The sequence below is a fragment of the Oxyura jamaicensis genome, chromosome 1 (genome assembly GCF_011077185.1).
Source record: "Oxyura jamaicensis isolate SHBP4307 breed ruddy duck chromosome 1, BPBGC_Ojam_1.0, whole genome shotgun sequence".
NCBI lineage: Eukaryota > Metazoa > Chordata > Aves > Anseriformes > Anatidae > Oxyura > Oxyura jamaicensis.
The window spans coordinates 90,276,522-90,298,507 of record NC_048893.1 but is presented as its reverse complement, the minus strand read 5'-3'; the positions used below and the strand labels follow the sequence as shown (position 1 = coordinate 90,298,507).

Below are 21,986 nucleotides of genomic sequence, written 5' to 3'. Positions count from 1 at the left end.
GACGGCATGCACAACAAAACTGAAGCTGTATCCTTCACTGACTTCCTGCTCTCTGCAGCACAGCTGAATATATATGCCACTGTGTCAGTGGATTTTTGGTAAAACGTGCAGAGAAAAGTGTCAGAGGTAACAGGATTGGAGAAATCTAATGACTTCGTTTGCAGCAGTCAGCCCTGCTCACCTGACAGCTGTCCTATGTGGAGCACCGGGTAGCAAATCACCACTTCCATGCAGAATTACACCTAGTGAAGACTGGCTTTTCTGGTAGCACAAGCAGCTAAATTTCTCATCTGCTCTACGGTACAGCCCAATCTACCCTCTTCAGACAAACTTGCCCGTTCTTTGCGTTTAACCTTTTAAGAAAAGAAATGAACTGGAGAGGAAGTATATCTAGTCAAAGCCCCCCATATTCTTGCTGCCTATTCACTGCAACTTCTGTGGTTTCTGTCTCAAAGACTGCTCTGCAACCCTCTTGAACTTTCCCTCTTGAACCAGTGTGTATCACCAGCTGTGCTCTGCAGCCTGGTCTCTTCCCTACCACACAAATTTTCCTCTTTTAACTAGTTATATTCACAACATCAAAAACCAGGAGTAATTTGCCTGAAGTCAAATAAATTACTCTGCTATAAAAACAGCATGGTACTAATCCTTTTAGGTCATGTATATTCATTTAGTTGTTCAGTTCCCTTATTTAAAGCTGAACCTTCAGCTACCTGGGGACAGGGCTAGCTTCCTGCAAGTCAGTAAGGTTCTAGTGATTTTACCCCAGGCTGAGGACTTAGCTTTCAGTACCTGTAAAAATGCACATTGATGCTGTAGGTACTCCACTGTAGATGACAGATGTCAAGTATCAAGAAATACATTGGCTGCATTTGGGTGTTTTGGACCCTGGATTTGTGCGCTTTATGCATTGAAACACTATTGACCTTGTCCCCCACCAGGTCTGTGGCAGGAGATAGTGCTGTGATGGATCCAGACCCAAGAAGTATACATCTTGAGTTTTCAAGTGTTTTCATTTTTAATTCCTTTTTAAAAGCTGTTTCCTTTAGTTAACATCTGTACATTTTTACTAAATCATGTTTTGTTGCATCTTGACCTTATGTTCTATCTTTCAAAATCAGATGTCTTGTGACAGCACATGAAAGTTTTTTTTATTATTATTATTATTATTTTATTTTCTTGTGCTTTTTGGATTTGTTCTCTCAGTTTCTCTTGTCATAAGCCTCCTCTCCTGGGTTTTGGGATATCTGCTGTAAATCATTTCATACTTTTTTCACTTAGCTGGTTTTGCTTTTTTTCTCTGTGCATTACTTAATCATTTAAATGTTACAGGAAATCACTACGTTTCTGTTTGATTTTACAGAGGTGAAATCCATTTGTTCAACCAAAAGCCATTCTCATGCCTAGATATTTCCTTTGTTCTTCTTGTATTTATTCAGCTTTACAACATTAAGGTGCAGCAAAATGGTAAGAATTTCCTGCAGTGCATTCCTGGGAAAAGTAAACAAGCCTTCCACAAATAAAACAGGATGCTTATCTGGGAGGGACTGATCTGCAGAAAGCTCAGAATACCTCTGTAAGCAAGAACTGAGCTGAAGGCAGTGACAGGACACACTTCCTCCATCACTTGTCACAATCACTTGTCACACCCTTGTTCAGGTGTTAAAACACTATCTTACTCCATAAGCAGACCCATAAAAAATCAGTCAATGTCACTCCAAAGGGACTAAGTCCCTCCTCAGTATGAACTATGCTCCGCTATTCCTAAGAATTTTGACTTTGATGACTGATTTGTTTTTCTCAATTAGAAAAAAATATCTGTCAGTCTCTGTGCTTGCTGACAGAGAACGCAGTTCAAAGCATTTTAAAAAGAAGCATCCTTGGCAATTACATCTACTAAAAATAAGTAGTGCTTTACAATGCCATTAATTACTATAATTACTGTGCCTTGAGTGAGGCTTGCAACAGGCGGGGATTGTTTCAGCACTGTGCATTGCAGTGAAGCACAGCTAGGAAACACTCAGGTTTTCATGGTGCGTATTTTCTCCCAGATCCCCAAGCATAAATTTCATCAGCATTAATATGAATTCCGAAACCCATATCGAAGTGCGAAGGATCTTACTACGCTTTTGTACTCTCAGGATCTAAACTATAATTTCAACCATTAACAAGCACCATTTAGCATTAGATTTGGTAATGTTATATTATAGTTCTTGCAATTTTATACAAGATGCACTACAAGCTCAGTGAAGACTAAACTGTGGTACTGAATAAACACTTTAAATAATGAAGCAGAAATAAAGAGTGAGTGTTAATTTAAAGATTTTAACTTTTTTTTTTTTTTTTTTTTTTTTTTTAAATAACACCAACAAGCAAAGTTCAAATGATACCTCACCATACCAGTAAAAATCAAATGTATTGTTCAGACATACCTCTAGGAACAAACTCTAGGTGCACAATGTACTTCCTATCATCTACATTTTGCCTAGGCTCAGTTTTTGACCAACATAGTTGAAACTGCCGACTCCTACCTGTAGCATTATGGAGGCCATTTTGCAACAAAAGCACAAGCTAATTACTCACTGAATCAACACTGACATTTTTCAAAAGCTTCTGCTCTCATGGGAAAAGCACGTGAGAATCCATGGCAAGTCTCTGCATACCTGTATTTTTCACATGGTTAGCCCTTTGCTTTGGGAGAAGACAACTCTTCTGTGTGACTACGGGATGTCCCTGCTGTCACCCACACCCACGCAGGTTGCTTTAATCTTGGGGTCCCCACCAGCAATCAATCCCAGCTGCTCTGTGACTTGTACAGCCGGACATCAGTGAAAAAATTGTGATGGCATTTGTTCATCCAGCACTGCATATCCTAACGAAATAGTCAAGCCAACAGTTACTAAACGAAGTATGTTAACTTCACAAGCCCAATCTATACTTTGCCATGAAAACAGGTGCATCTGCAAGTATTTCTCATTAGAAATGTAATTAATATGCATAAACTTGTTTGCCAAGCAATTTGCAAATGAATCAAGATCTAAATTAAATACAGAAGTCTCTTTCCTCTCCTCTTTCCCTGTCTAGGTAAATTTTGAAAATAATCCCTTTGACTCAAGCCTCACATTGTTTCAAACTGTTCTTCATCACCACAGCAATTCTGATACAGTAGAAAGAGTTATTTCTGGGAATAGTTTTAGCCTGCAGTTAAAGTCTCCCAATAATATGGTGGATGCACTGCCATGAAGAATGAAACTTACTGCTTTCGATATACGATAGAGACAAAAACAGGCCTGTTCTTCACAGCATTCAATACCATTCCAAAAAGGCTGCACCTACAGAGAGAGCTCAAAGAGACTCGATCACGTGCTGGAAAGGATAATAATTACAAATCAGCTTCCTGATGAACTGTTATTTGTTATACAAATGCATTGTTAGTGAGAACCTTGCCTTGGAAGATACTGATAAGTATTTCTGATATAATTTTATATCGTGGTAAATGTAGTCAAATCCAGTTGGAGGCCGGTCACTAGTGGCGTTCCCCAGGGCTCGGTGCTGGGGCCGGTCCTCTTCAATATCTTCATTGATGATCTGGATGAGGGCATTGAGTGCACCCTCAGTAAGTTTGCAGATGACACCAAGTTAGGTGCGAGTGTCGATCTGCTCGAGGGTAGGAAGGCTCTGCAGGAGGATCTGGAGAGGCTGGACCGATGGGCCGAGGTCAACTGCATGAAGTTCAACAAGGCCAAGTGCCGGGTCCTGCACCTGGGGCGCAATAACCCCAAGCAGAGCTACAGGCTGGGAGATGAGTGGTTGGAGAGCTGCCAGGCAGAGAAGGACCTGGGAGTGATGGTTGATAGTCGGCTGAATATGAGCCAGCAGTGTGCTCAGGTGGCCAAGAAGGCCAACAGCATCCTGGCCTGTATAAGAAACAGTGTGGCCAGCAGGGCCAGGGAGGTGATCGTCCCCCTGTACTCGGCTCTGGTGAGGCCGCACCTCGAGTACTGCGTTCAGTTTTGGGCCCCTCGCTACAAGAAGGACATGGAGGTGCTCGAGTGAGTCCAGAGAAGGGCTACGAAGCTGGTGAAGGGTCTGGAGAACAAGTCTTACGAGGAGCGGCTGAGGGAGCTGGGCTTGTTCAGCCTGGAGAAAAGGAGGCTCAGGGGTGACCTTATCGCTCTCTACAGGTACCTCAAGGGAGGCTGTAGCGAGGTGGGGGTTGGTCTGTTCTCCCACGTGCCTGGTGACAGGACGAGGGGGAATGGGCTAAAGTTGCGCCAGGGGAGTTTTAGGTTGGATATTAGGAAGAACTTCTTTACTGAAAGGGTTGTTAGACACTGGAACGGGCTGCCCAGGGAAGTGGTGGAGTCACCATCCCTGGAGGTCTTTAAAAGACGTTTAGATGTAGAGCTTAGGGATATGGTTTAGTGGGGACTGTTAGTGTTAGGTCAGAGGTTGGACTTGATGATCTTGAGGTCTCTTCCAACCTAGAAAATTCTGTGATTCTGTGAATTTTGATTAATCAATGTGTCTCTGACTGCTTGTTATTGCGCATTTGGCTACCCAAACGCATGGTACAGCTCTCAGCCCTTGGCTGGAGGACTGAATCCTTTTAAAAACAGAATGTCAGAGAGCAACAAACGAATATCCAGGGCTGACTCAAGCTTCCATGATTCCCTTGGCAAGATGGGGTCTTGCAACCCTGCGGATGATGACCAGCACTATTCTGCTGCTTTCACAGAAACAGGAGCAAGGGGAAAAGGGACAGAGCTGGGACAGAAAGTGAGGATCAAGGTCCTGAAAAGACATACTTGCTGCGATAGAAAATAAAGTAGGTGGGTGGATTAAGATACTGGCATTTGCTACTTCTTGGAGAAACCCCCTCCCCTCCTTAGCTGCAGCTGTCATCCCACAAACCCTGACCTTCACTTTCCAGTGCTCTGTGCTAGGCAAAACAGGCTTTGTGGCTCCAAACCATTTACTGCCCTAGACAGCAGCTTGTGTTGCTCATATCTCATGTCACTCTCTGAAAATCATTCTTCCAGCATGAGTATTTAAATAAATAATAATTTGTGCTAAATTCCCTGATGTCTTTGAATTCAGACACTCTGACAACAGTTGCTGGCAATCATGAGTAACAGGAATCGACACATTAATTCAAACAAAATGTGGCTTTTCGTTTGTTTGGTTTTGTTTTGTTTAAGACTCAGTATGAAATGTCTTCCCACTATTATTTTTATTCTACCAGTATTATTTTTTTAAATGTATTTTATTTTTTCCCCCAACATCTATTAAAACTTTGACAGTTCTGCACACACATTTGGAAAGGGTGAAAAACTATTCCCTCCAAAATTACCTCTGGACTGAGAAAAAGGCTTCACCACTAACTAACCCTTGTATGATTTCAGCCTGGGTTAACCAGCATAGCCATGAGATAACTCTGGAAGAGAAGTTGAACATTCCCGTGCTGGCCTCTCAATCAAGCCTTTCCATTTTTCCTGAATACATCTAAGTATGTGCACCACATGAAACACAGCTTGGTAATTGCCTTTCATTCTTCCTCCTAATACAGAAAAAATGAGAGAACAAATATTTTGAGAGGGAAGTTTAGAGACCACTTTCTTGCTGCCATATGACAGCATGAACAGATCTGGGGTTTTGTTTGTTTTGTTTTGACCATGTTTCTTTAACTTTGGTTACAACTTGGAAATTTCTCGTGCTCCTCAGCAGAAAATGGTGGCAGGTGGTCAATGAAAGCAAAGATGGAGGAAAAAGTCACCACTGTTATTATTAACCAATATGTGAGATGTTTGCACAAAGTATCACAGTTCTGTATCCAAATGGATTTTTTGTAGAGCATGAAATTGTACAAAAGTAGCTTCCAAAATTGTATGAAATTATTTCTTCAATTGAAATGTCAAATCCATAGATTTTGATGATTTGGAAATAATTGCATGGATCTTACTTCCTTCATTTCTGCAAAAATCAGTATATTGTGCTCCTGGTGTTCCATTCGATGGAACTAATTTGAAATGAAGGATTGAAGCATGAATTCAACTGAAAAAAGGGGCTTCATGTAGGTGAAACATAAACGCCTCTTTTTTTTCCCCCCTCTGTCATCATCGGCGACAGTCAAATTGGCCAGCACTTTGAGTTAGAATCCACCTCTGAACTATGCAGGTAGTGAACAAATCGTATTATCTATCTATATCAGTGCACCAATAGGTTGAACAATTCATTATTTGATTCTCTGCCTTCTCCATTAATTAGTTAATGTTTGTAAAACGCTTTGAAAATGAAAGGAGCTATATAAGCAACGTTATTATCGTCACACGCTTCAGGGCAGATAAAGAATAAGCTAATGAAAGTCTGCAATAAGAAGAAAATGGGTGAAATTCAAATGAGGTGTATTCTGCAGAGACAAGAAAAGTGACCAGATAGTTGCAGAAAAGTTCAGATAGGACTTTAATATTACATTGTAATTCTGAGATTTGTTGAATGCCCAGCACAGAAATAAATTGATGATCTTAATCCATATCCTAAAGGACAAGGTTGCCCTTCATGTCAAATCATCATCTTTTAATAGGGTTTTTGTACCTAGGAGATAACAGCACCTCTGCAAGGTGTGCAGCAGACCGTATGGGCACACTGAAGTTCCTTCTGCCCTCCTCTGACTTGGTGGAGTCTCCAGTTTTCAGGGCCATGCTAATAGTAGAGGGATACAGTTATTTTTCCAGACTCCATTGCCTATTCAAATCTCTCCAGGTAATGCGGTCCTTAATACGGGATTAATACTAGGTTAAACTAAGGGATATCAGGTAACAACAAAGTTTAGGAGAATAATGCATTTTTAGATTGCTAGATATTTTCCCTTTAAACCAAGACATTCTCCAGGTTGGCTGGTTTCAGAAGCGGGGGCAGATTTTGCTATTTTGTTGTAGCTCTTCATAAGGAAAGAGTTAAAGGACTCTGTTAATAAGGTGTTTTAGGAAGTGAACAAGCTGCCAATCTTTTGTTTATGGTTAGTGGTTTGTGGCCGAATGCAGCTTTACTATTCTTCCTTCCAGACCTTTGGGGCTGAGTTCATTGCTCTGAAACGTATTTGTTAGAAGCCTTTAATTGCAATTTAATATCTAAAAATCTATTTACACACAACTGCTGAATTGCTGCTAACCACCACTTCCTTTTGATTAACATTCAGTCTGTAAGGCTGGTAACTACACATTTAGCAAGATGGACAGTAATAAAGAAATGCTTAAAGAACGAAACCCCCTTCCTTTTACTACCTCTTTTTCTGTTCTGCTTTTATGTCATTTTGCCTCTAGACTTGTGTTTCCTTCTGTAGTTACTTTACTGTCTTATTGCTACAGCTCCTGCAGATAGAAAATATGAAACTCTACATGTTTTTGCATTTTTTTCTCCACAAAACCCACTATTGCTTCCATCCTGGAAAAAAAAAATAGAATAAATATTACTGATGAATAAATATTATAATACTGATGAATAAATAGAATAAATATTACTGAAGAATAAATATTACTGATGAAATCCCAAACTTAAGACTCTTGATTCCTGTAGATCTAGTGTTGTCTTTACAATTGGATCATATAAACTCTGGAAAGAGATTTGGTGATCTCTTTCTCTTTGAGACTTATTGTGAGGAACTCTTAGAGAAACTGTTGGTTAATTTACTTTCAACATAACTCATATGAAGAGTCATTGCTCACTGTTCATGAGTTTTGAAGACCTGAGTTTAAAAGCCAAGAGAAAAATTCTTGCTTGAATTTCCTCTTGTCAAGGATTTACATCCTTCTAATATGTTCCTTTGTATTCTGCATTCCTCAGTACATTAGTGGGCAAAAAACAGCAAGGCACTTTAAGCAAAATTAAGCAAATTTCAATTTTATTTTTCCCAATATTTCTAATAGAGATCATGAACTATTGCCTTTTCAAAAATATACCTCATCCCTTTGTAAAGGAAAAGTACATCAAACTAGGGTGTTAGTTAATGGTAGAGAATTTGCAAGATCTGAGGGATGTGCCTTCCATTTTCATATGCTCCTAAATGTTCAGCCACAGGTCTGTCTCCTTCTGTCCAGGAGGGAAAATAACAAATATTTTCTAATCTTTCAAAACAAGCTTAGCAAGAACATTATCAGCCAAAGACTGTACAGCTTTAATTAAGATGACTCGAGTGATTATATTTAGATACATAGTTTGTCAATACCATATGCCCAGTATTTTTAAAATTTATTTCATTACTGGTAGCCAGGAGATGTAGCAATTAGGCACTGATTTATCTGCTCTGCTAGAAAATAAACATTTTCTGTCCTGTCATTACAGAAAGCATATTCTGGTCTGAAGTCAGAGCAGAGACAGATTCTTGGACTGATCGAGACTTCCATGTGCAATGACAGTTTGGTAGTTTAATCTGATTTTTCATTTGCTTTCCAGATTTCTCTGGAAACGTTTGCCAGTGCACTTCCTGACACAAAACACAGGGGAAAATCCTGTTTAGATTCCACACCACTTGCACTGTCAAGTACAGATGTCAAGGGAAACACTTCAGTCTTAAAAAAGAACAAAATATTAGTAAGCTCATGGAAGAGAGAGGTATGAGTGATAAGAGAAAAACACTTTCCTGAGATAAGCTCATATTCTTATACATAAAAAGTAGCTGCAATTCTTCTATATGGTCTTTTCCCAAAGGTTTAATATCCACGTGCCAGACAAAATTAGGAGAAACACTAGGAACAGTTGCATAGGCACTGGACTGTAGTAGAAAGAAACAGATCTTAATGCAAAGACAGATGTGTTAAGAGATGTTCATGCTCATCAAAAGCAAAGCAGGGAAACAGCAGAAATAAAACCAAGATTCCCTTAAAAGCACTGGATAGTTTTATTTCTCTGCAATTCATGTTCTGTACATTGAGATCAAATCTATGCCTTTGTGGGAACTCACAGTGAAATTACATAGTATTGCCAACATGAAGCACTAGACAACAACATCAAGGTTGAAAGGCATGTGCTTAGCAGCCAGAAAAAAGCCAAAATAAGGGTTACAAGGGCAGCTTCAGTTGGATTCTTTTTACTTGTGTATGCTCATTTCGAGAAGAGACTGTCATAAGATTTTAAAATGGCACTAAACAAATCTCCCCCCCAGTGTTATTCTTGGAAGTGGCTAAACCACTGCTGCTGAAAATTTCCACGCAATAACTCTGGCTGAAGTATATGTTTAACGTGACAAGTGTCAGTCAACAAGATTACATTTGAGCAAAGTTACACACAATTAGGGAACAAAAAGCTATTATTATAATAAAAGGAAGCGCTGAGCAATCCTAGCTATGGTCTTAGCTATTAGTCCAGGTCCTGCATATGATACAGTCCATTTCTTTAATGCATACTTCTCAGGGCTGTTGCAAGGATTAAGAGCTCTTCATGTGAACTAAAGTGTAACCAGCTGTCACCAGCTGGTTTTCTTCATTCCCTGCCTTCAGCGACAACTAAGTTAAATTGCTGTACATTGTAAAGGAAAAAAAAATAATCAGAGTGGCTGAAAGAAGAGTCAGATGAAATTATTTTCATAGGCTGCTCTTGCTTCTGTTTTTAAGAAATAAACTATTTGGCTATTGTCAGCTGATAGTCTGGAGTACAACATACTCAATTTAGAGCATACTGATACATGAAGAGGTATGATAAGAGAAAGAAGGCTCCAAAGTGGCAGTCCTGGTTCTCTGTTCTGCCTTCCTACTCCTCCTGCCACCCTACCAATTTGCTTTGACTGTCATCTGGATGGCAGCAGCGCTGCTCAGTTTCCACCTTTGCTTAACTCTTGAGGCAAAATACCTTTACTTAATAAAACCACTTAATTAAAAAAAATCTGATAACAACTTTAGTTTTCCGTGCTGGACTCACCCAAAATTTTATTATTTTTTTTTTGATAATCAGGAGATGAAGAAAACTGATGAGTTTTATCTTCATCAGACAAACCTATTCTTGCTGTACAAGTACATTTCATTTATCTCCCTTTCCTGTCTTCTCATGTGGCTTTCCAGATGAAGGCCAACAATAGCTGTCAATGACTGACTTGTACTTTAATGCTTTCTCCATGTCATACTTTTACAATGTCTTTTCTAAGTGAGTTTTAAAAACATTTACAAACTGTATCAGGGGAGTAGGGGGTTGGAAGAAGGCAGAGAAAAGGGATCCTGATGTTGGCTTTTCCTCTTTCAGGATTTATTTTTGACCCCCATCATCTTTTATTTTCATCTTTCTAGTCTTCCCTTTTGATTTATTCCTCCTACTCTAGTCTGAATCAACTGTTGTCCTGGGAACACTGAGAACAGTCTTCATGAGATTCACCTGTGGCGCATGGTAAGGTGATGTATTATGGGGAGAAAGAAAAAGCCTGGCAGACTGAATGCTCTCCCCAAGAGATATTCCTACCTCATTGCTATGCATGCTTATTAAATCATAACTACAGCCCATTCTCTCCAGTAGATAATGAGTTTTTGCATGAAGACAAAGTCCTTCTTCATACATCAGACTGCTCTAAAACATGAATCAAAATCAACTAAAAAAAAAACCTACAAAAAGGCCAAGGATTCATGCAGCCAGCCTTTCCTGGTTATAGAGGCCCTAGAGACAGAATGAGTCCATCATTCTCACCTGTGAAACTCCAGGCTCTCCGGAATTATGACTTTTCAACACCTGTTGCACCCTACTAAATAACGGGACAAACAGGTGTCACTGCAAAGAAATTAGGAAGTCTTGCTGCTGATGCACAAGTAAAAAGCAAATCTCAGTTCACTCCTCAGTTCCCCCTTTTTTTGTAGCAGTCTTCCAATGTTAAAATAAAAAAATTATACATTTGGAAAGAACTGTTATTTTTTCCCAATGCCTCATTTCAGAATTTTCTGACTTTGTGCAATTTAAGTATAATTTTAATATAACTGCAGTGTGTGTTAGTGAAGGGGAAAATGTTGCGTTAAAATTACAGGTTAGATTATCTGAGGAATAGTGTGCAATTCAGACTGTGGCCTTAGTATCCATTATCTGATTATTTCCTTGCCAGCACACATACACACAAGAACAACTGTGCAATTTAATGAAATAATCCTATCCATGCAATCTGTTTAAAATACAATAACTTAATAATACCATCCACATAAAGTTTTAGACTGCAAGTGCATTACCTCTGGAAGATTCTGAAGAAGAAATTAAATTGTAATCAAGTAATTATCTAATGAGGTGTTACACAATACAATTTTGCCAGCAGTAAAGTGAAAAACAGAAGTAAAACAGATAAAATGCTTTCTCCAAAGTGATAAAAAGCCTCAGCACTACAATATTAGAATTATGGCAAATGCTAATAGCCATTTCAGACAAACATTTTATAAAAGATTTATAATAGAGTTGTCCCATAATTTGCACACGTATGCATGAACTACTCTGAATGTGATTAAGTCAACCTCAGAATGCCTGTCTAAAAATATTAATGCATTAGGATACATAAGGGTAAACTGAGGCATAAAGAACTTGCCTGAATCCCTAAATTGTGGAAAAGCCTACCTATTGCTTTCAGTAATACACAGAGAAAATCAATATTCTGACCTCATGATCAGATTTCACAAAAATCCCAGTGATCTCACACAGACTCAGACTGTCAGAAGAGTTGAGATTTTACTTACTATTTTGAAATGTTAACAGAATGTCAACAGTCAACATATTTTGCACAACTACATTCAGTTCAGGCCAGAGGTTTAAGAATTTTTGCGAACCCTATAGAGCTTTTATATGTATTTGCATCTTCATGTCCCTACGCAATTCTGTGTATTTGGCTCTTAGACCCAACTTTTAAAAATATCTATATGCATGCTTAACTTAGGGCATGGATATAATTTCATAGTACATACAACCATGATGGCAGGATTAGATTCTCAGTGAAAGCAGTGAGAGCAGCAGGTCTGGGCCACATACTAGAACCAGTACCACACTCAAATACCGGTACCCTGTTCCCACGTGTGTTGGTCTAACAATACATACATGTGCCTCCACCTACAAGGTAGCGCACTACATCTAAAGGTACTTTTCTGGCACTTTTGATGAATCCTGGATGAGACTTCCGTCTTTTTCACTGGGTTTTGTTTCTGGCACAATTACCATTCTCAAACATGCTATTCAAAATCCATTCTGAAATTCTTTAAGTAAATCACACAATGCAGGCAGTCCAGCTAGGTGGAATCTGGCTCAAGGTGCTCTGTCTTGCTACTGCTAAATATTAATGAGATTCTCTTCTTCAGGCAGCCTAGAGATCTGCTGCAATTCACGTCTACCTGTAAACACTAAACACAGTAATAACTCTGTGCAGAAACAGTTATGCACAGTATACTCAGCTATCTCCCATACATAATCTTTTGGTATGTCATATCCAACTTGAGCATGAAGAAAATTGGAATAAAGCTGTAAAGTTAGGATAATACTAAATAAGGAGAGAAACTGGTCAAACTTTGTCAGCAGTTTGGAGATTACCTTCTCTTATGTCCATCAATAAATCCAATCCTTGAACAAAACTTTTGGTCAGGCCATTAAGATGAGCGTGTCAAGAGAGAGGCCAATAGAGAATAAATCCCAAGTCCATATAGAATATTTCACCCATGAAGGGTGAATATTACCTTTCTTCTCTCATGAGTGTAAAAACTCCGTAAGTCATGGCTGCATAGGCATGAATGAATTATGAAGGTCTTTTGCTTTAGTAAAAGGAGCAGGATCAGCATTTGTAGGCAAGACATTCTATTTATTCTCTATATTTCCTGATTTGTTTTAATTTAAAAGTGTTTTAAACTGTCAGTTCTCCTAGTAAAGAAATGATCAGAGAGAAAAATAGATCAGATTCATTAGAAACACATAATATGGGTTTCTACAGGTGATCATAAATAATGTTGATTTCTGCAAATGGTTCTCCATTCAATTTTTCAACGAATGGCAGGCATTCGTAAGACTATCTTGTTTCATTCACTGCTGCTCTTCTGCGCCAAATGAAACAGGAAACCTCTGCAACTGTGCCATTTAAGACCATCTGAACTGGAGATTACATAAAAGTAGAGCTTCTGCCTTCAGAAAATCTATTTCATCATTTGTTCTTATCCTGAATCAGATAGAAAGCCAAAATAACAATGCCTCTGTGAGTATAAAACGTTATGAACTGTGTCACCTGGAAGAAAAGAAGTGCCATAAAGGTATGTCTAGTGCTGGGTCCCCAGTGCTTTCTATGCAGGCTTATGGGAACTGACATTCAAAGTTCTTCGCATGCTTGCCTTCTCCAGTTTCTCTTTCAGACTCCACTTGCAGTCCTACAGGGCTCTAGGCAGACTCCAGCTCACCTTGGTTCTCCCTGTACTTCACTGCTGCCCTACCATCTGGAGTGATGGGATTCTGTGAAACTACTTGTTTCCATTCTTCTAACTGAAAATCCTTATATTCATCTTTTTTTTTTTTTTTTTTTTTTTTTTTTTTTTTTCCCCACCCCACAGAAAACTTTCTAACAGGCACATTTTTCATTTCCAAACTTTCTGCCTGTGGGAGAATGACTTAAGAGGGAAGATACATCAATGTTATGAGGCAAGAAGAGGAAAGAAGAGAAGGGGGAGTGAATACCATGCAGTTATAAGGCTAATAAAGAATTCCTTGAAAAGTTTTAAAAACAGAAAAATGGCTTTGCTGCATCTATGTTTCAATGTTTCATCTAACATTACAAAATAAACCTGAGTGAAACACTAGAGAGAGCGCTTTTTTCTCTTACATTCTTGAGATTTTCACACTAGTTCTGGCTGACATTCCTTTTAGAAGAATTTTTTTTTTTTTTTTTTTTCAATTGTCTTGAAATGCCACCGTGGCAAGCCCTTGTGTTCTCTTTGCACTATCCAGATGAGCTGAGCTCAAGTCCACTTACTCCTTTTGATGGGTCCGTCCTTTCCTTATGGGTTTTTCCAGCCACCCATCTGACCTCGCACTGCTAGCAAACAAAGGAATGTATCTGTTCAACAACTGTCTCCTGTGTCACCACAACCTCTGAAGACAATGGCAATCACCATCTACTTCTTACCAAGCATATGCAGTGTGACAAGAAAGTATTGTTCTGCCTTTCCCACTGTTCAGATGATAGAGATTAGCCCCTGAAGTAAGACAACAACAACAACAAATGTCCATTGATCTGTTGGAGAGAACTTCCACAGCTGGTGCTCCAGAGACCCTGTGCTATCAAGATGAAATTAGAACAGGCATTACCTTCTCATTTGATTTTCTTCATCCTCAGAGTTTTCCTATCCAACTTTAAACTCTACTCAATAGCTCATAGAGTCCAAATCTGACATTAGGCTGGTTTATTAGCTTCCACGAATTGTTAATCCCTGTTTATATGAAACTCACCTAATGAACTGCTGTAGACTTGCAGCCTTCTGATGCTGGTGATTTTCAGTCATCAAAATGCCACTACTGGTATTTTTATTGCCTGTATTTCTTTAGTAAAATGCAGTAAAAGCCCCCAAAGTACTGAATGTTTCGGCACGCAATGACAAAAAAAAAAAAAAAGGACACCAAAAAAAATGGCTCCAAGGAGAAGTCCAATATAAGGAAAAGTGATGACAATATGCACTTGCACAAACATAAGCTTTTCAGCTGCCTGCTGATTCTAGGATCAATGAAGTGTTTACAGGAGAAGGTACTTGAAGAGCCACCTTTGATGCCTATATCTCTCAGGCAGAATTGACTCTACTCTTTCACCTCCTCATACAGAGACGGATCACTGAAAACAAGTTTTCATATACCAAGTTGGATGGCTCCTCTGTCTCAGAAGCATTTCCAGATCATAGTGCTTTTGATTAAAAGGGGGTAGTTTTGTTTGGTTAATTGGTTTCTTGTTCTCCCAGAACTTCAAGGAAGTAAAAAAGGACCAGTGAAAATGTTTTTCAAAAGCTCAGAACTGTTTTGGTTATATGAGCCTCATCAATAGCAGCAACAAAAAACCCCCCTGCACTGAATCCTGCAGCCTGTCAACCAGTTTAAAAGCATGAAGCATACTAAACCATGAAAAAAAAAAAAAAAGGAAGAAAAAAAGAACAGCAACAAAAACCACACACACACACACAAACAAACAAACAAAAAACACTAAACAATCCGGATCTCAAAAGGCTGTTGTGTATATTTCTAGGAGTGTAAGAATGTGCAGAGTCTTTCAAACTAAGCTCAATCAGATGCAGTCCAGCCCCAGCAAAATGGGTCCAGTCCATCCACACCTCCTCTAGCTGACCTACTGAAGCAGAGGAATATGTCACCATCAAATAACAGGCGGACAATATGGCTAAATTGGGCCTCAAAATAGCCAGGTAGCCAAAGGAAAGATTAGAGACATCCAGGAGAGGCATCAATTAGAAACTGAAACCAGAAAATTAACTGGTGATCTTGAATCAAAAGGGACAGCGCAGACATGGCTTAGTGTCTTAGCTTTGTTTCTGGTGAATCAGTGTCACCACTGTGCTTAAGCAGGTGCTGGGTTATAATGACCTGAGAAAACACAGGGTCATTTACAGCAATTAGGCTTCTTCCCGAAATGAAATAGAAAGCCAAAGGCCAAAGTTTTTTTTTAATTAATTAATTTATTTATTTAATTTTTTTGAACAATGACCTCATTCAAATGCTTTAACTTTTGGTTAGCCCTGAAGAGGTCAGGCAGTTGGACTGAATGATCTCTGAAAGCCCCTTCCAACTGAATTTTTCTATTCTCTTCTATTTTCATTTCTGTTTGTGGTGATCGGGGGCACACATTTAGACAAAGTTGTGAGGCTCCACCGAAGTATAATATATCACCTCCCCATCATTGTTCTCAGGACTGAAGCTAGGGAATTTTTAAGATAAGAATCTGGCTTTCGAACAGCTTTGCATTACAGAGTTTAGGTGTTATATCAAGAATAATTACAACCACAAATGATTAAGTCCAGCAGAGGCAGAAATGTCCTGCTCTGATAAAAGGATCTCCAGTTCCTGTTTCTCTGTTTGCTCTATATACTACAGCACGTATGGATAAAAAGAAAGCTAAGCACACTTCCTCTGTTTGTCATTTGATCGTGTTCCTCGTTTCTCCTCAATTCTAAAATGGGCTAAAGGAGTATAGTCCTGTGGCTGTATCACCAAAACCAACAAGAACTGCAAAGCCACATCTTAGCAAAATATTTAGAGGCTCTTGTTGTGTTACTCTTCCTGCTCTTTTATAGCTTGCATGCTACTTTGTGGGAAGAAAGGGAGCTTAGCACTTTTCAGGGTCTTGACACGTACAACTAAAACAAAAAGGCTAAATGTTGCAAATAAAACCTTGCTCTTAGGCTCACTACTAAACAGGATGCACCTTATGAAGTGATAAATGTCTGTTGCAGGGTCTCTGAAACCTCTGGGGATTTTAAAATCCTTTCCAAGATTCCCCCATGCTCCCACCCCCTGCCAACTCAGGCTGAGAAGCTGGATGCCTGGCAGGAAGGACCAAGAAGGCAAGGACAGCTCCTGCTCTCTGATCCAGCTCACTGCAGTTGACCGATGAGGGTCTTGGAGTTGTTTGTTGATTTTCAAGACCACTACGTTCTTTCCAAGAGGTTCAGATGCTACTAGCCTGGAAACTTTTACACTGAACAAAGTTGGGAATGTTGTATTGTTAGCAGAAAAATAATTAATTAATACGATTTATGTAGACTTGGGACTGTTTAGAAGGGTTCATTCTCAGTGCAATATTCAATATTTGTTTAATATCTTGTCAGACATTAATTATATCCCCAGATAGGAAATTATACTCAACTGTGGCAAAATGGTTCTTACCATTAATTCTGTCAGAAATAGGGAAAGATTAACTGTACTATGTTTGGCATAGATTATTTAGTTGTGCACAGGCAATTAGAATGAAAATGCATGCATCTTCTGAAAAATGTATGGAGTAAAAACGATTGTAATTCCATTAAGCGTAACGATGATGAAACTAGTTAAAGAAGGGAAGAAAATAAGAGGAAAAAGGCCCTTCACTAGGGACAAATAAAATTTAAATCCATAAACAGAGCGTGAAAGAAGAGACAGGGAAATCCTGTTACAAAGTTATTTTGACCAGTATTCAGATGCTGTAGAATATCCTTGTTCTGGCCCATAATTATTCTGGTACCATCCTTTCACACATGTAACCAGCCTTATTATAGTTATTTGTACAAAATCAGACACATATTCCATGCCAGGAATAACCCACAGCTATATCTGGTTTGCTACCACCGGTTCAAAATCCTCTTAACATTTTAAATCCAGAGCTGTGTCATTCATAATCTCCTGGACTCAAAGTTCACTTCAGATCTGCAATTGATTCGTGGCACCTACGGCATTCTCTGCTGTGGAAACATCAAAGTCCTCCCTGCCATACACTTCTTACCCAATTAGCATGACCTTTTTCTGATCAGAATTAGAAATAAGAAAAGCATATACCAAAATAAATTGTCTTCTACAGATACAAAACAATCCAAGCAAATCATTTAAAAGCTGCTGTTTGAGAGGACCATGTGTCAATTCAAAAAATCAGCTTCTCTCTTTCTTTCTTTTGTTTTACAAAAGCTTATAAAAACTATTATGATTGATCAGTACAGGCTTTTGTGCAGCTGCACAGCTCACATGCAATCATATACTTAACCCATCACCTCTTCCCACCTCACTTGGATGAGAGTTAACTCCACCATAACATTCTCCTGGGTATCGTGAAAACTGTACAGCTGGCCTCTAAACTGGCCTTTCAATTAATGCTTACAACTGCCAAAAAAATGAACTCTACATTTAGTCCACAGAGTAAAATGGAATAAGCATAAACCAGAAAACTTGGACATCCCAGTATACTCCTCATACTCCTATTAAATAGACATTTTTTTTAAAAATATATTTTATTCATTCATGCCTATAATAATTAGAAATACATGTTGCATTTATCTCATGCTAGCATTCATAGCTCCCCAGTGCCATTTCTCTGTAACACCAAGCAAGTGTATCTTGTCCTTGCCTGTGCAATACATCATTTTGTTTTGACTCATTAATCTCTGCCTTTTCTTTAAAAGACAGCATCCTTTTAATCACAACGTCATGCAATGTGCTTTCCAGTATGAAATCCCTAAATTTTCAGAAGAGTAATCAAATTCTGCTCCCCCCACTATCTTGCAGCATCAGCCGTCTGATTTTGGTTTCCATAAAGTCCATGCCATCACTTAAAGGCTTTCTGTTGAAGAAAGACATTTTGGGGCTGTTTAGGTGTATCCAAGGACATGAAAGATCAGATACCAATGCCCACAACTATCTCCAGAAGAACCAATACATCTATGAAGAGTCATTTTGCGCAGTGCTAAAAGAAATGCCACAAACGTTGTAGGCATCTTAGCCTAGCAGAAGAGGGAGACAGCTTAGGTGCAGCATCAAGAGGAGGCATGCACCCATCAGGTGAGGTCCTCTCCCAGTTTTGGAGTAGCCCTTTGGATGCTAGCTCAGCAGTCTCTGCATTGTGTCCCATTTGCTGTGTTTGCACACACCTTAATGTGCAAATTGTCAAAAGTCAAACTGGTTTCCAACCCTGGAAATTTTGACAGCTATTCTGATGCTTGGGAGAGATGGAAGACACTTCAGTGAATGATTTGCTTCACCACTTAAATTTTCAAAGTACGTGTACTTTCTCTCCCCCAAATCAGCATCAACGTTAAAATACAAAATGTTTGAAAAAAATGCATAAAAAATATTGTTACACTGTAAAACTATCCTCCCTTGAATATCACCTTGATCAGATACTGTGCAGGACTAGGCAGACTAAGAACGAATGAATCATATCTTGTTCCTGAGCTCTGCATTAGTAATTTGATGCCTCTGTATAGCACCTCACCTGCATATTAAATATATGAAGGGGTTTTTAGTTTCTGCAGCTTTCTTCAGAAGAGGGAAGTGGCACAGAGGTAGCACTTGAAGAAGAGATTTACTTGAGGAAAAGAATGGGTTTGTCATCTTAGTGGGACCTGGAGAGCACGGAACCTAATTTTTGGATTGTATGATAACCTAAAATAAAACGGAAAAGGAATATTTGTTGTACTGCTTCAGTTCATAAAGGTTCTTAATGTGCTAATTAATTCTCATCTCTTCTTCCACCCTGCTCTCCTTTATTTGTATGAAAGAGAGAGTCTCAGCATTCCAAAGTCACTCAGAGCCTCTCGTTTCTACATGTCTAGCATAGGAACACCCTTCACACAAATATCCTTGCTCATTTCGATTCAAAACAAGGCCTTAAATACAGCAATGCCTGTTCTTTTGGTGTTCATTACCAATGCACATCCCTAGCAATGATTAGGCACAGAGGAAGAGTATCAACACAAAATCTATTCCTGTTCATTGCAATTGGGGGGCCCCCCCCCCCCCCCAAAAAAAAAAAGAAGAAAAAGAAAAAAGTATGATATGTTGCCCCAATGAAAAATAAAGAACAGTTTTGCTGAATTCAGCAAACCTGAGGCACCAGAACACAGCAAAATTGGCTTCAGGAGGGACAGCACATAGAGCAGATTCATGGAGATCAGGGTGTTTGAAGTCGGAACGCAACCTGCTTGCAAAGGTTGTCCTGGGGCTGAAAAGCTCTGTAAGGGCTCTCAAGTGAGTGGTATAAGTTGAAAGTAAAATTGCAGAAATATCAGAAAATGCAGAACTGATAGATCTAGAGGAAAGTAATAATAATAATAAAAAAAAAAATCTGAAAGGTGACTGAAATAACTACTGCTTATGTAAACGTAGTATTTCTTATTCTTTCCTGCCACAATGCCTTTGTGGTGAGGTATTCATTTCTTTTCTAAACACACTGAAGAACATTACAGAGATTAAAACATGCAGAGTGTTTCAAGTGCAAAATTAAACTTGAATTCTGATTTTAAAATGTTGTAATTGAAAGAAAAAAACACAACATTTCTTACTTCCATTTTAATGAGCCACCGACAATTTTTCCACCCCATTTATGCTTTTGCATTTCTTTACAAGAAGTTATTCTAGCTGATGGGAGCAAGGAAGGCTCTTGTGCATCCATATTCCTGGTGGAACTGTCTCTCTCCTGCTTTAAATTACTCCAAAAGTCTTAGAGAGAAGCTTTCATAAAAGCAAATTAAATATCTAATTCCTTCTCCATCTGCAGACTAGAAATACACACGTTAACAAGTTGTTACATGTTGTAATACCTACCACGATAAGAATTTGCAGAAAACTTATTTTAGGACTCCTTATTTGAGAACAGGAGAGTCTGTAAACCAATTCATGCTTTTCTGCAGCAAGTCAGAAAGGCCTCTCCTTCCACGCATGATATTGCCCAATAACAACTTACAGAGCGTAAGGACTGACAAAGGTTTCTGAGACAGATCCCCTTTCAGGAGGGCATCCCTCTTGGTGGAGTGTTTAATTTATCTGTTAGGTTGCAGATGAAAAATGAGTTATTATTCTGGGGAAATTATATTAGGGTTTACTAAATTTAAAGGAAAAAATATATATAAAGGCAGAATAACTCACATGGATTGCATTAGCTGTACAGGTCTAAGCTATGCAATATTTTAATACACTACTGAACAATTATGTGAGCAGCTTCATTGAATTCAACGGGATTATTCTTTTGAGTAAGGATTCAGCTAGCACAGTAGGGGGGTTACAAATCTGGTTCATAATTTGTAAAGCTGTAGATTGGAATATGACACAGTTAATATACTGTAGCCTGAAGTTCTGGTGATTAAAAAGACACACATTTAAGCAGAAATAATCAGAAAAAGAATTCTTAATTAGAAATTTATGTGACTATCAGCAAATCATTTTGAGATCCTTTGTCAATGAGAAGTACTATATAAATGCAAATTTCTTTCATGGAGTTCATTGCATTTATCCATTTTATTTTAAAAAATCAGGGGTTTTATTGAATTTTTGTACTAAACACGAAAGGGCAGATACATCTTTGTTGTAAATTTTTGAAACTAATGGAGTTACAGCACAAATGAATCTGACCCTGAATATCTATTGTGCATTACTGAAAACAGAGAACAATGCAATTTCAGCATAAGAAATATACTTTTCTAATCAAAACCAAGCTCTGTTCCTTCATCACACTTCCGTATCCTTTGTTCCTTTGTAGTCCTAATTTATTTACAAATGTGGTTCTGGTAATTTGAAAAGTTTTTTGTTCTTGTTGTTGCCTTTTTTTTTTTTTTTTTTTTTTTTTTTTTTTTTACAAAAAACTGTTCACTCTCATTAATTGACTCAAATCCATAAAATACTGTCACCCAGATGGTTTCTATATAAAAAACATTTTCTTACAAGGTCTTTCTAGGTTGTAAAACTCAGGTGCTTTGCTGGAATGAGGGGAAATATGAAAGAAAAGTATTTTAATCAAGGAAGAGTAGGAAGGAGAGTTGTTGGGTTTTTTTGGTTGGTTGTTTTTTTTTTGCCATTTAAAAAACATGTTTGGAATACAAATTGTTAGCAGCATAACAAGAGAAGGAAGCATATCCAAGCTGATGGCAACAGGTCCTGTTTTGTAGTAATGCTCAAGAGAAGGACTCAGACCAGTAGCCATTACTGATGCTTTTCTGCATTTATTCTACCAAGTTGGTAACTTCTGTTATGGGTCGTCCGCCTTAGCTGCAAGTAGTTTCCAACATACGAAGCAGGACCATCCCAGCAGCACACAAGGACAAGCGAATGTCCAAGGAAGACCTGAGCAGGTAGCAAGGAACAAGGGCATCCTTCCCAATTGCTTTCTTTGATTACCAGCTCCTAGAGAGCCTTCTACCCAAGAGTGTCTCTGCTGGGTTTATGCTATGAAATGGGAAACATCTTTGCAATTTTTGTACCAAGTGACATTACAGCTAAGCCAGGCTTTCAGAGAGACTGTCCAGGCATTCTTGATTTGCTACCAGAGCTTTTCTAGG

The 21,986-nt window shown here is 38.7% G+C and overlaps 2 long non-coding RNA genes across 3 annotated transcripts in view; one reads left to right on the top strand and one right to left on the bottom strand.

The window, feature by feature from the left end:
• Positions 1-13,752, top strand: part of LOC118160552 — a 78,362-nt gene extending 64,610 nt beyond the window's left edge. The window contains exons 3-4 of the long non-coding RNA XR_004747562.1: positions 10,231-10,371; positions 13,530-13,752. This is a non-coding gene — a long non-coding RNA (uncharacterized LOC118160552). The remainder of the gene's footprint in view (positions 1-10,230; positions 10,372-13,529) is intronic.
• The window catches only part of LOC118160551, a 165,739-nt gene that overhangs the window by 90,024 nt on the left and 53,729 nt on the right, over positions 1-21,986 (bottom strand). The window lies entirely within an intron of this gene.